The following is a 14925-nucleotide window of genomic DNA, read 5'->3' on the forward strand; positions in this document are numbered from 1 at the left end:
GTTACACAGACAGCGTTACTCAGACAGCGTTACACAGACAGCGTTACACAGACAGCGTTACACAGACAGCGTTACTCAGACAGCGTTACACAGACAGCGTTACCATAACAGGGAGTTTGTTTTGTTGGGTTAGACCGCGTAAATGTCAACGTGTCGTCGACACAGCCAATTAGTCATTTGTATCGCGTAAACACAATGTGCCAATTAGCTAGGGCGGCCGTTAGGAACGAACCGTGAATCTAAACTATTTTTATTTGACAAGGTGAGGCCCAGTGAGCTGTGTAGCTGTTTTTTTTCAGACGCGACCTGGCTATCACAAATGATAGCTCGACGATGTGTCTTATCACGTGGCAATGTGTAGCCACCAAATACTCTAGAGCAGGGGTAGGGGAGCGTCCGGCCCGCGGGCCGTGTAAGGCCCCGCGGAGTCATTTGGGTCTCTGGCCCTGCCAAGGCAACCGCAGGCGGGACTCGAAATTCAATAAATCTAGGAGCAAACCTGGAAAAGCAGCTGCGAGTAGCAGCAACATCATCAATACCGGCTAACATCATCACACGCCTCGCCAAAGGGAAGCAGTTCCAGTCATCGCATTATGGGTGAGTTAATTACATGTTTGACCAAATACAACGGGCTAATTTTAAGTTGATAATTTTGTATGGCCCGCGAATGATATTATAAATATGCAAATGGCCCTTGGCAGAAAAAAAATGTTCCCCACCCCTTGCTGAAGGCACGTTGTTGATTCTAAATGTGGAGGAAAAAAACAGAAGACCCGGAGAAAAATCAACGCGACCACAGGGAGAGGAGAGAACATGCAAACTCCAAATATTCAGGGTTTTTTTTTGGTTTAGATCGCCTAAATATATAAATGTGTCTTTAAACCCACAAACACCCAATTTAGTAAGATTTGACACGTAAACAGAACATGCTAATTAGTTACCAGTTCAGCACACCGCAGTCTTGGACAGTAAACCCACAACAACATTTAGAACGGTGCGCTGAACTCGCAACTAATTGGCATGTTTTGTTTACGTGACAAACCTTACGAATTGGCAGCGATCGGGTGCTGGCGGGTTTAATGAGATAACCCCAAAAAAACCTCTGTTATGGGATAATATTGGTCACGAACGCCTACGACTAAAGCGTTAAACAGAAAGCTCGATATTCCACGAGGGGGTTTACGCTGTTTGTTATTTGTCAACAATCCCACAAGACGCCTCCGCGTGTACGCGAGCGAACCGTGTTTGAGCGTTACACGCGCCGCTCGGCTCAAGCGGAGCGAGCGATCGCCGTGACAGGAATATCCAAACGGCTTTGCGATTACGCTGCCATTAGCAGGGCCGGGAGGCCGACCGGCATTTGCCACGATCGCTTCACCCGTCAATTAACTGCCGGAAGCCGGGGTGCCTCGATTGATGTGCGCGGCGAGGTTGCATCTCGCCCCGAGATGATGATGCCAAGGAGATGATGGTACCACAACGTTACATAACGGGGTGGGGGTGGGGGGGGGGGGACATACGTGCAGCATATTCTAGGATTGTGATGTAGTTTTATAACGCCTCTATTCGACCGTAAAACCGAGCTGCACCGGGGCCACGACTGAGCCAGCCCCAGCGTGGCTCAGGGAGACTCCAGGCTGACTCTTCACTGCAGAACCCAAGCCATGCTGCTTGACGGCAGTGAAAACCGCGTAACAAAACAATAATTTGTTTTGTTCCTGGGTAGTAAGTGTTATTTTACAATTGCTTATGCTTCAAAGGAACAAAAACAATCCTATTATTCCGCACAAGCTTTGCTTTTGTGAACAGGACAGTGATATTTTAAAAGTACCCATTTTCAATGAGAAAACGTGGTGTGCATTTGTGTCATTCCTTCACGTAAAGTCCTGGTCACAAAAGCAAAGTGTGTGGGGAATAAAAGCCATTTTACATACTTTTGAGGCATAAGCAATTAGAAAATAACACTGACTGCCCAGGAACAAAAATCATGTTACATAGTGAAATAATTTACCCCTGCCGCTGGTCCTGCTTGGCTCCAGGCCACCTTTCGATCTCGGGAGGCCAGAGTTCGCAGTTTGGAAAAACCACCACGAGGGTCCGGCTAGGATGTGCAAGTGCGTTAGAGCTGCAAGAGGTGGCGTGGCTGGGTCAGCGGGTGAATACTAGGCGTGTAACGATGCAAAAGACTCGTCAATGATCTCGTGATAGGTGTTGCGTGTGCGTAATTATTGCTTGTGTGCAACGAATCGAAATCACACGCCAATGGTGTACTAATGTTGCATTGAGGCGAATGAAACTGGGATTGCGCACAGCAATCAACGGCACTTACCAACAGACCGGTACGCGTGTACATGCCAGGCGCTGAGCCAAATACCATGTGCCACGCAGAGACAGCTGTCGCTGGGTGGTACCCTCTCAGATGCGACAGGAGAAGTTACGTGAGTCGATTAAACTAAAACTAAACAATATTTTTTTATTTTCCCAGGTAAGGCCCACTCGGGCTACGTAGCTATTTTTTTTCCTAGAAGGGTTCTGGCCACAAATGATAGCACAACGAAGTGGCTTATCACGTGGACATTTGTAGCAGCCAAATACTCTAAATGCGTGTTGATTCTAAATGTAGAGGAAAAAACCGGAAAACCCGGAGAAAAATCCACGCGACCACAGGGATAACACGCAAACTCCAAATATACAGGCGTCAGTGTCGGGATCGAACTCACAACCTCCTTGCATACCAGGCGAGGCAGTTAACGTTTCACCACCATGGTATTTGCATGATTATTGCATCCAAATTGCTCTGAGAATCCACGGCATAATGAGCGCTCTATCAAAAACAAATGACATATATTCCTATTTTAAGTTATCCAGAAGAGAACGCAGCTTCACAGGATGGCTTGCAATGTTTTCTCTCACCAATGTTCGATCCATAGGTTGATTTTAGTTCATTCTGTGCAATGTTGGTACCTACGCTACCCTGCCCCGTAGCGAACGCTCTTTGCAAGAACACATTTTTTTTTTAAAAACGAGCGCGGTCGAACAAGGGGACACGAGGTTTATTGAAGTGTCATATAAATCCATACACCCTGTCGTCTTCCTTGGCACGAGTCGACGTTAATGCAGCTCGGAATATCATTGAGAGAACGAAAGAGAGGGGTAATTATGACATTCAACTTCGGGAATCTGACTTTTGCCCGAGGTTACCGCGCTGGTGAGCGCAAACTCAATTGTTGGAAACACTTTAATTTCACGATTAAATATCTTACGTTCCCCCCCGATGTGGCCTTTGTTTAATTTATCGTTGATGCGAGGGCTCTGTGTGACCTTTGCCGCCTATACCCCATAATACACGAAACTAACTAAACATTTTTGTTTTACCAAGCAAGCCCCACTGAGCTAGAAACTATTTTTTTCAGAAGCCACCTGGGCAATCACAAATGATAGCTCAACGAAGTTGCTTATCGTGCGGATTTTTTTTTAACCGACCAATAACCTAAACGCGTTTTTTTTTGTCTAAATTATGCCCAACGTGCAATTGCTCGATGCAGGATCTTCGACGCCAGGTTTTTGTTTTCGCCACACAGCCAGCGCGAGCTGCCGTGCCCGCTCGGCTGTACGAAGCCACTGCGACACACACACAGGCGCAAAATGTCATCTACCTTTTCACATTTAGAACATTAACCAACAATGACCATGGGCTGAATTTCAAATCCATATCAGAAGTAGTTCTGTGAAGTCATCTTCTGAGGCCAATTCCTCAGCTTGTGACGTGCTGCCCACAGTTGCAATCGTGGTGTATAATTGGCTGGGAGAATACAACATTTACGTAACGCAAACAAAACGTCTACTCGAACGACACCCTTCTTGGGGTGTCTACGAGCAGAGCAATTTAAAGGTCGATATCCAAAGTCTTAAAAGCCACGTGACGACTCCGTGCGCGGTTCGACGAATCGCTGCCGCTGCCTCGTCCGTTGACCCCGGCGAAGTTTGGCCCCGCGGCTTGCTCAGAGCGTCCCGCAAAGAAAGTCGCAAGTCGCAAATTTGGGGGGGGCTTCCTTTTTTTATTTTGCTTTCCCGTTGGCGAAGGGGGCTCCCATTTTGCCACCGCAACACCCAACGTGCCGTTCGCGGGCATAATATAACAAATCAAGCGGGTCACGAGCGAACATGCCGCTTCAGCCATTTCAAGCACCATTACGCGAAACCGAGAGCACGCGTTAATAGGCGCGCAGATTCCAAATGGAGTCCCGGTTTTTTTTTTCGTTCTTGGCAAAGATCCCACGTATAGCCTTAACAGACTGAAGGAGCAAGTGCTGTTGGCGAGTAACGCCCATGAAGGCTGGCACGACACACGAGGGAGTGGGGTGGCCAGCACCATGCCCGGCCGCCTTTATCTCCTTCATTTGAGGCTGAGTCGACCTAGGGGAGGAGGCCCTGGACCGGTTCGGATAATCGTCACTGGCGTTGACCGTGACCGGGAATCGAATTCGGGTCGCCGGGTTCATAGCGCCACACTACCCGGTCCCCTTTAAAAAAAAACTCACACACACATGCACAGACACACGCGTGCGCGCGCGTATATATGGTGCCGTACAAAGGCAGCTGCGCACGAGCGCGTGAAGCATACGTTACTAGAAAATTACCACGGAGGTACAGACTGCGAGAGCCATTTCTGCTACGCCCCACCACCACCACCACCCTCCACACACAACAACAACAACACACATTAGCGTGTCCCTTTTGGAAGCAATCGCCATTTACCGCTTCACGCTCGCCGCAATAATGGCCGGGAAAGTCCGTTTTGTACTTGGGGTGATTGGTGCTGGCAATGTACGTGACGACGTGAAGCCACTCCGCCGGACGAAATGAGCGCGGGCATTGACTTACTCTGCACTCTTTCCAGGGCAGTGGGAAAATGTGCGTTAGTTCGAATGGCAAAACATGCAGATGGGTGTCCGGGCCACGTGGCACGGACGGAGCTGCTCGTGGTATCTTGAACCGCGGTGGCGCCGTGATTTGCGCACTGCGCTACGAACCCGACGGGTCGAGTTTGTGCTAATATCAGTGGCCAGTGGCTCACAGAGCTATACCAAATAAATGAAACTGAAACTGAAAACTGAAAATCTGACACCGGTCCGGGTACTCTGGGCCCCCCACACTCCTCCACCAACACCCCCCCCCCACCCCCACCTGACAAGCGTGGTGAGGTATGGACAGACAACCCGCATGACCAAGGACGCATCGAAAGGCTTTTATCCCGAATTGGATTGACAGAGGGCTGTACATTATTATTACTGTTACTATGAATAATTAATGTTCACTGGAGTTACTCTGAACAGCAATAAGAATCATAATTCGCTGCTATCATGCTCTATTACGTGACTGTTGCACGCAGTGGTAATTTGTGAATAGGGTCAGGATGGAACACATCCGCAGGCATGAATAGACGGATTGTCACAATTTTGTGGTCAGCGATTCGATTCAAGAATCAATTATTTCTCGTCTCGCTTTCACCACTCCCCTTCGTATTGTTCGTCTCGCACGCTGCTTGTCTTGTTCCCCAAGTGATCGTTCCTCCTGTGAGCCTGAAGGTGCATTCGGTACAACATTTGCACGAACATTAAAAAAACACCTATATTTCCGCACCGTTGAAGGCCTCCCCCACACCTTTTCAATCGTGGGCGATGCCTGACAATTCGTCACCGCACTGGTCACTGTGGGTTGGTGAACGGTGGGGGGGGGGGGGCTAGGAATGGTTCAGGCTCGCCACTTTTTTCCAGATGCACATCTGCGGCCGTCTGGAACGCTCTTCTTTCCGATATTAGGAAGCCACTAGAACTATGCAATTTTAAATCATCTAGATTTTAATCTAATTTCTGTTTAGTTTATTGTCCTACCACCGCACATCAAATTAGTACGGTTGGCTACATGCGGTGCGAAAGAAGTTCAACAAACGTACATGATGTTAGCCACGGCTGGGAATCGAAGTCGGGTCGCCGGGTATGTAGCTCAGCGCCCAAATCCCTGCACCACAGCTCCAGTCCAAGTAAGCATAGTGAATGTGATAAATGACGCAAGTGAACCCTGTCTTCAAAACAGCATTCGCAAATAAATTGGACATCGTTCAACAGCGACAACAGCCACAGCTGGCAATACAACTCCGGTTCGCCAGTTCCGTAGCCCAAAGTCACCGTAACATTTTCCGTACGCTTGAATACGACGAAAAATTCCCGCGCGCACAATTCTCTGCAGGCATCGAGACGATGGGGGGGGGGGGGGGGGTGGTGGTGGGGAGAGGTCGATTTGAAAACTGACGAATCGACTCACGGCCACACGCCTCACGTGCGGGGACTTCGACTCATTCGCAGGCTGGGCCTGCGGCGGGGTGGTTTGCTTCTCGTTCCTAAGGCCGGGGCCGCGCACCTCCGATGAGCGTGGTTGGCGACGCGCGGTGCGAAAGACGTTCGACATGCATACATACACACATACACGCATACGTGCGTGCATACACACACACACGCGCGTGGTACAATTCAGCTAATTTCCTCTCCCTTTCATGGTCGTGTCCATTCCTTCCACTTGTGGCACATCAACAAAGCATTCCATCTTGTCTCATCAATATGAGGCCAAACCATCTGCTCCACCAAATTATTATTTTTTTGGTCATATTTTGCTTTGATGGTAGAAAATGTTGTTGGCCTTTTCTCTCTCTTTTTTTTTCTTTTACATAAACCATGTTTACAGTCGGCAACATAAACCTGTCCACAATTTAAAGCAGGCCCAATTTTCCAACCGTATGTTTTCTCCTTTTGAACACATGCGCTTTCATTATTGTGGAATTATTGCATTTTTCGGGGGGGGGGGGGGGAGATGAATGGGTGGGCGGGGGGGGGGATTGGGCTGGGAGACGGCTTCCAGCGAGAAGATGGGAGATGTGCAGCTCAGCCGGGAGACGGGGTGGGGTGACAAAAATAATCACGGCCACCAACTTAAAGTGGGACGGCGGGGCTACGACACGGTGTTGGATTTAGTTTCGTAGAGAGGGATCCTGGCGGTGCTACTGGAGGGATTTTAGCGTGCGCCTCCGAGCGCCGTATCAGAGCAGCGTACGGGAGTGGTGGGCAAAACACCCGGATGTACTCCACAGTCGAAATGTGCTAGTGGTTGGTGGGTCAGACTGCCCCTGCAGGAATTAAGGAAATTAATTAGGAAACATAACCAACAACTGCAACGGATTTAATTAATTCCTGAACTTTTTACTTATATGCCATGGTGATTTTAATATTTGACTTGTAAGGAAGACCAGACTAAGATAATTATATGGATATTCGGAAAATGCAACGGTTATTATTAATAGTATGGGGGCATTTCTTTTGAACATCCGCAGTGTCTCCAGATCATTAAAAGTGTGCACAATTAAATATTTTCGCAGCGGCGTGGGGTAATGGTCAGCATTTCTGCAAAAATCAGCCGTGATGTGGTTTTAAATGAGATGCGTTAACGACATCAATGTTTGAAGGCCCCGAATAACTATTCACAAAGCTGCATGCAAATTGCATCTTTGAAAACTTAAATTAGATTTTTTTCACTTTCAAACTAAGGTTGATAGCCTTAGCGAGAAAAACAGCCAAATGAATCAATGCATTGACCAACACTGAAAACCCTGTGCTGTAAGGAAATTTCCTTTGGCGGCCAAGGTGGTGATGCCTTGACGAATGACGTCACCTCGCGGCATCGCATACCGAGTGTCACGTGTGGCTTGGAATGTGCCGTCGTTCCTGTTGTCTGGAAAGCATTAAACAGAACCCATGCGCGCGCGCGATTTTCTTCCTTGTTTTCAGTGGCATTAACTTTCAACGTCTCACTTTGGAGCTCGAAATTGCGCGATCAACGGATTGTGGCAAACCAACCGTCGTGAGACGAGCAACAGTCAAAATAAAAGAAACACACACCCCCCCCCCCCGCCGCCATATCAGAGCGGCCGAGAGGACCAGCGCTTTCATTCTCTGCCACGTTTGAAGAAGGGTTTTTTTTTTTTAATATATATACTGGGAATATTTCTGTAAACGCTAACAGGCAGAAGCAGCATCACCATAGGGGTTTTTTTTTGTTAAATACAAGCTGCACTTAAAGTAAGTGCGGCACTTCTCCCGAACCAGGTGTCTAAAATGAAAATGTAGACTTCCAGAGAACGCTTAGACGAGGAAGGAACTCGTTTGAATGTGCTTTCACTGACGGAAAGCGGTTCTCTCTCTCTCTCAGGGATGATATCTACTCCTGGACGAACCTGCTTGCCGTATTCGAGCTTAATTTCTGAGCAGTATACACAGAAAAGATGCAGTGCACGCCTCGTCTCGGCATGTCTGGACAACGGCTCAGAATTCCACAAGCAGCTTTAAACAAAAACAAACAAAATCAATTTAAATGTAATTTGCAAAGATATATATAATGCACACACCAGTGCCAGATGAAAAGCATTAAATGTCAGTGAATCCAGATTGTCTCCTGGGTACGTGCGAGCAGAGATAATGAATCAGAGTTTTTAAAAATGCATTTAAATTGTAAGGTACGATTCGATCAAGATGCTTGGCAGGTTTTTGCTTTAGCTACAGGCTCATTGTTGCCTTAAAATGTTACTTAGAAAACCGTTAATATTCACAGCGCCGAGTGAAAAAATGCGGTGGACGTTCCGCTCTTGAAAGTGGAAAACACATGCCTGTGAGAATAGATTTAAATTGCAGTTCCCTGCGGACGGAAAAAAAATACGAGCAAAGAACTTTTGTAGACAATGAGATGAAATAAATAGCAGCCGCCACCTGCAGTCTTTGGGTTTTTTTTGTGACTGACATCAAAAATATAGATTGCAATATTTCACCTGCAATAAAATTGTCACTCGGCAAGGTAAACACACGCCATTTTTCTTTTTTGGGGGCTGCAATTTCAAATGTCAGAGTAACGTAGATCACTAATGATGGTCACCAGATATTGCACGATCACTGCTGAGCTCCAGGTTAATCAGAGGTAGGATTATGTTATTAGTGGAAATGGAGTCACAATGATACGAGGTGCATGTGAATGCGATTAGCAGCCAATCTAATTAATCCGACGGTGGTCGGATATGTGTACATACGCACGTATACATACAATGTATATAGCACTGCGAACTCGACTGCAATTTATGGCATATAGACAGGCAGGGCATTTAATATCCAGAACGCTGTTCTAGGTATTATTTTGGCATGCCACATCCATCTCGCCTCATGTTGTCCTGAAGCTGTTCATTGGATTATATGAAAATATAATATAGGATTATAATTTTCAACAATAACACTGGCTAAAAATGAAATATATATAATATATAATGGGGGATATTTAGGGCAATGGCCCTTCCTCATAGCACAAACATAGATAAGCCACAGAGACGGAGTGAATAATAGTTTGAAAATTCCCCTATACACCATGGGAGCACTGATAAAATATATAATGTTATAATTTTTCTAGAAGAACAGTCTTAAATTGGCATATGAGCGGTTTGCCTTTTACAGATTTAGTAACAGGACAAACCTTTAGAACATCTAAAATTAATTATGTATCATACATACACTCATTTGTATTAGCAGTATACATTTAAATGTCGTCCCGACATGTTTGTTCCTTTCACGTGAAGAAGGCCACTTGTGTTGTGGCCGAAACGTCGTGAAAATTTTATTGTGTTATTTTATTTTATTATTTTATTCTCATTCTACGTGACTTTACCGAAAGAACCAAAGAAGATGAATCCTTGCAGTCACGAAAGCTTTAAATCGAAATTTAAAATGTTGCTGATACGTTGCATTATGGGTAACCATTCTGCAGTGTGGTATCTTATTGAAGAGAGATCCATTGTCCTCTTAGCGACTATTAAATAATTGGAACAAAAGTTCCAAAGTGCTTACATGCATGCTTGGAACTCGATCAAGATGAAAGAAGGGTCTGTGTGCATCACGTGACATGCAAATGAGAGATATCAAATTGGCTTAAGGAAAGCAAGTCGGCTTGGGCACCAAACCCAGCTACAAGCGATGATGGATGTGAGCATTATGACGGACTGGCAGGCGAGAGGGGTACAACACGGATGAGAGGACAACGTGGAGATGGAGTGATGAGATGAGTTCATGCGCAGGAAGGAGTGAGATGGATCGTGGCATCGCAAGAGAATGAGGGATGGTGCCTTCATCCAGCAGTGGCGCGACAATGGCCAATGACGATGGCAGTGACTTCCCACAAAATGGTATTAAATGATTATTATCAAACGCAGGATTTTAATTCGGGATTGTATTGTGGAGCCCAGCGCGCCAAGCACAACAGCAGACAACTGAATGTGAATGTATATGGAAGCAAGGTGGCTCAGTGGTTACGCTACAAGAAGGGCCTGGGTTTAATTCCGGACTTGGGCACCTTTCTACGTGGATTTTTTTTTTCGTTAATGTTATTCTCCTGTTCTGCATGAATTTTCTCTGACTTCCCTGGTTTCCCTCCAAATGCAAAAATAAATAAATAAAACAATCAGTGAGACTTTACTGGGCAAACAAGAATAATAACATGCCATTGAATTGCATAAAACTCAATAGAACCACTTAGTGCAGCAAAACGTCTGCCTACCCTTATGACACAGTCCAATGAATAGCTGCCAATATGTCCCGACTCCACGCTGCTAGGCCAGTGCGAGGCGTTGCGTGGCACCGGTGCAAGGGAAGCTGCACTCGCAGTTGCCATTTCACTGAGCGTGCTGCAAATGAAATTATCGAAATTGGACATGGGCACATGCTCCACCCACGCACGCACGCGCACACACGCACACACACACCAGTCACCGTAAGGCAGTGTTTGGAGGGGGGCCATCCAGCTGGCAATGAGGGACAGGTGCGCGAGCGCCCATAGCGGTGGTGGTGTCAGCCCATCGCGGACCCTAAACAGAAACAATTTGCGTTATGCGACAAGCAAAGAGTACAAACGACTGGACGAGCTGCCTAACTGGACATCCGTGAACAGGAGTTTCGTTGCTCATCGGATTCCTCCAGAGTATTAAAAACTAAGTTAAAAGATTCGAACTTAAGTATATTGCAGTTGTGTGAAATAAGGAAAGTAATAGACTGATTGCAATGTTATTATAATAATTCATTTTCGGTTTTTTTGTTGTATTTCTGTGACAGATGTCGAGTTGGTGCTTACGGCACGCCTATTCTTTCATGAATCCGAGGCACCTGAAGAAACGCGTGGGGCCCTTGGCTTTTGGGGCTTTATAGTCGATGGCACCAGGGCAGAAATTGGTAACGCGTAAGGTCGCACAACTTTAGCCGTGCCATTTATTTCATACGGCTGATGATCATTAATAACATGACAACCCACTAATTTCATACGCTCATCGCATAACGCACTGTTAATGGCCACGTAAAGAAATGGGAGCCGCTAATGCTGCGCCACCTTGGGCGGTTGCAACAAGGTTATGTTTTTTTTTAAATCTGGGCTTACGCACTATTTGCTTGCTTTTTATAAATTCCTCGTCCCACCACCGACCGACCGGGAGATTTTCTACCACCCACAAATCCGAGGTTCCCTGCGCAGAAACATTCGGCTCATCGAGATGGTGCCGCGGTGGCGAGATGTTAACTACCTCGCCTGATATACAGTAGGTCGTGGGGTTCAATCCCCATCCTGATGCCTGTCTATTTGGAATTTGCATGTTCTCTCTCCCCCGTGATCGCGTGGATTTTTCTCCGGGTATTCCGGTTTTTCCCTCCACATTTAGAATCAACGTCGCGCGTTTGGAGCATTTGGCCGCTGTACATTTACACGCAAACCCATAAGCCACTTCGTTGATTTGTGGCCAGGTCGCTTCTGAAAAAGAGCTATATAGCTCAGTGGAGCCAACTTTAGTTAAGAGGCAAACGATATTCCACTTCGGAGCAGGCGGCCCACACTAGCGGTCAGTGGTGGTGGTGCTGCTGGCCCATCATGGGGGGGGGGGGGTGGGAGGAGGGGGCCGAACAAGAAATATTTTTTTGAGGAGCCTCCCTTCCAATCTCTGCACACGCTCCCGAGTGAAATGACAGCAAAGATACGAGGCAGGAGACAGAGGAATTAGTGACAGGGTCGAAGGTCATATACAGACGGGACAGATATGCACTGAAACGGGGGAGACGTAGGGCAAGAGACAGAGATGGAATTAAATGAGAGCAGAGAGAGATATATTGTTGAGATAAGGACGAGAGAGATTAATTAGCTCGGTATGTTAATTGGCTTTACGAAGTACATTTGTATTTGAATTTGAACTGACAGATAGGTTAACCCCCCCCCCCCCTTATTTGTTCCATGTGACCGGGGGGGGGTGGAAGGGGCCTTAGAGAACCTTGGGATATTTAGCTTTTGCTTGGTTTGCGTTTGACTTGGTGCCCGCCGCAGCCAGAGGCCAAGTGAATGTTCGGCTGCAGATGAGCGCGAGGCGCCGTGAAATTTCCACAGCGGCCCACGCCGCTTCGCTCCCGACTGCCGTGCGCGCAAAGTAACGGCAACATCCAACGGCTGTTTGACTTCATTATTTTTTAACAGGCAGGTGTTCTCCGGGGCACCTTGTTAATCTTAAATAAGGAGCCAGGCTTGGACTCTCGGGACCGTGTATTCATTACAGCCAGGTGGTCACTCTCCACGCGGGGTGGATTCGTCGAGATGTGGCGGGGGTGGGGGGGGGAGGCTTTGTGTGTGGCACCGTGTAATCAGAGGGGCGGAATATCCCTGCATCGGGCTGATTGTCCTCCCGTCCACCCCCCTCCACCCACGCCCTCCTCCATGCCCCCTTCACCCCCTCCACCACACCAGCCCCCTTCCCCCTCCCGGTGTAGCTCAAGAGTTAAATTTTGGCCCATTTCACTGTGACAAAACTTCATGGGTCAGTAACGTGGCTGTAACAACAGACCGCGCCGTAATAACAGGCGCTGTGCCTTCGGTTCTGCACGGATGCAAAAAAAAACAAATACGTGCTATATTCGTTGTAAATTTCACGAATGAATTTGTAAACCCACACGTAGTGAGTTAGAGTGACCTACTTTAGTGTCCATGCCATTGTGTAACGATTCGTACCACTGGCGGAGCCATTGGAGGCGGTGGTGGGGTGGCACGTGCCCTACCCAATGATCCGATCGAATCCCTAATTTCGATCGAATCATTGTGGTGTATTAGTAATGAATCGGCATTTTGCGACCCCCACTGCCACTGTGTAGCATATTATTATGTGCCAGGGACTCTATGAGATGATAGGACAATAGTCTGAGTCCATAATTGTCAATAAGTAACGGCAAAGCAGTTATAAGTGACTCAGAATTGTGCACAGTTGCGTATACAGGACATGACTTCCCTGAAGGCATCAACACCTTCAGCGAGCGCGACGCCGATCACACAACGCGGTTCGAATTCGACCCTCGATCGATGGCTGCGTCATCGCCGCACACGCGTTGTCGAATAAAAAGCAAGGGACAAGTCCTTACTAACAACTCATATAATTTTTCATTGCTGGAGGGGTTGCTCCCCACTCCCTACCTGAAAATCCTGGCACCGCCATTGATTCGCACACTAGGCTTGCAATCCAAGAGGTCACCGGTTTAATTCAGCCTCCCGGTGTGACAGTTGAAACATTGGGCAAAAGCTTCTTAAATACTCTCGACTCTGTCCACCCAGCAATATACATTGGGGACACCACAGTTAATCGATTGGCAGGTCGGGTCGGGTGTGGGTGGGATAAAATATAGGAACTCCCATCTCTTCCGAGATATCTGGCCAGCATCGAGGAGAAGGCCGAAAAACCTTCGAAAGGGGATCTCTAAATCTCCCTCGGGAAGATCTTCCGCCAGCAAGTAATGTGAGCAAACTATTTCATGGCTGCAGCTATACCTCGCCTTACTTGAGAGGCCAGCGCATTTTAATCCACAGCACGAAGCCTGCGCGGAGAAATACGATTCGGACTGCACCGTTCACTCTGAGAGACACTGAATGACAGCCCACGGTAAATTTCGCACGAGTTTTGTCCATTCCGCTGGGGTTCTATGGCGCATCTGTTCAGAGGCGTCTCGCCCCAGCTGCATTCAAATTCGGATCCTTCTGCTTGCACACAGTCCAGCGGTGTTGGCGGTCTCTTCCTGCGTGCGCTGGTGATGTTGACGCCGATTTCACATTCACATCCAGATTCAAGTGCAACGTGTTTTATTTTTTTTATTTTCTCCATTTTCAACCCAAACGGTTTTGTTTTGTTTTCCAATTGGTGCGGTCGGTTTCATGTGACAAGATGAAGTGCCCAAATTCGGGACACTCGTCATAGAGCATGGCATCACCCAGCGAGGAGATATTACAGAACCATCTCTGTGGTCCCTGCGAGTTAAACCTCCTTTAAATACACCAAGAGACGGTGCACTTTTCCACGTGGCCCCAATGATGGAGAAATGTTCATCTAACATGTCATGGCGGTCGCAGCTATATATATTTAATTTTAAAATGTTAAATTTTGTTAGAAATTAAGTGAAACAAATATATAATGACAGGGAAGTGGGGGGGAGGGGTCGCTCAGCTCACAACACTCCCGGTTGCATCACGGGCGCCCGTAACCTGGATTTGAACCCAGCCTCTCAGTGGCGCTGGCTCAGTGATCTGACCTCTGGCAAGGAATGTTCACGGAGTGCGACGCTCTCTCCCATTTCGACCTTCATTTGGGCATTAGCAGCGCGCGGTGATGGAGCAGCTTTGGCGATATTCCCCGTGGCCTCCTTGTCTCTCTCAGGTGCAATAGGGGAATACCCCTCAACGCTTCACACCCATGCCTTCGCACACCACACGTTGCTTAGCTGGTGTGTGTGGTTTTTTTTCTATTTACCATGGCGATCAACAAGCCTCTCAACGCGATTG

Source organism: Petromyzon marinus, chromosome 40 (genome assembly GCF_048934315.1).
Source record: "Petromyzon marinus isolate PM22_M1 ecotype Great Lakes invasive population chromosome 40, UKy_Petmar_22M1.pri1.0, whole genome shotgun sequence".
NCBI classification, from domain to species: domain Eukaryota; kingdom Metazoa; phylum Chordata; class Hyperoartia; order Petromyzontiformes; family Petromyzontidae; genus Petromyzon; species Petromyzon marinus.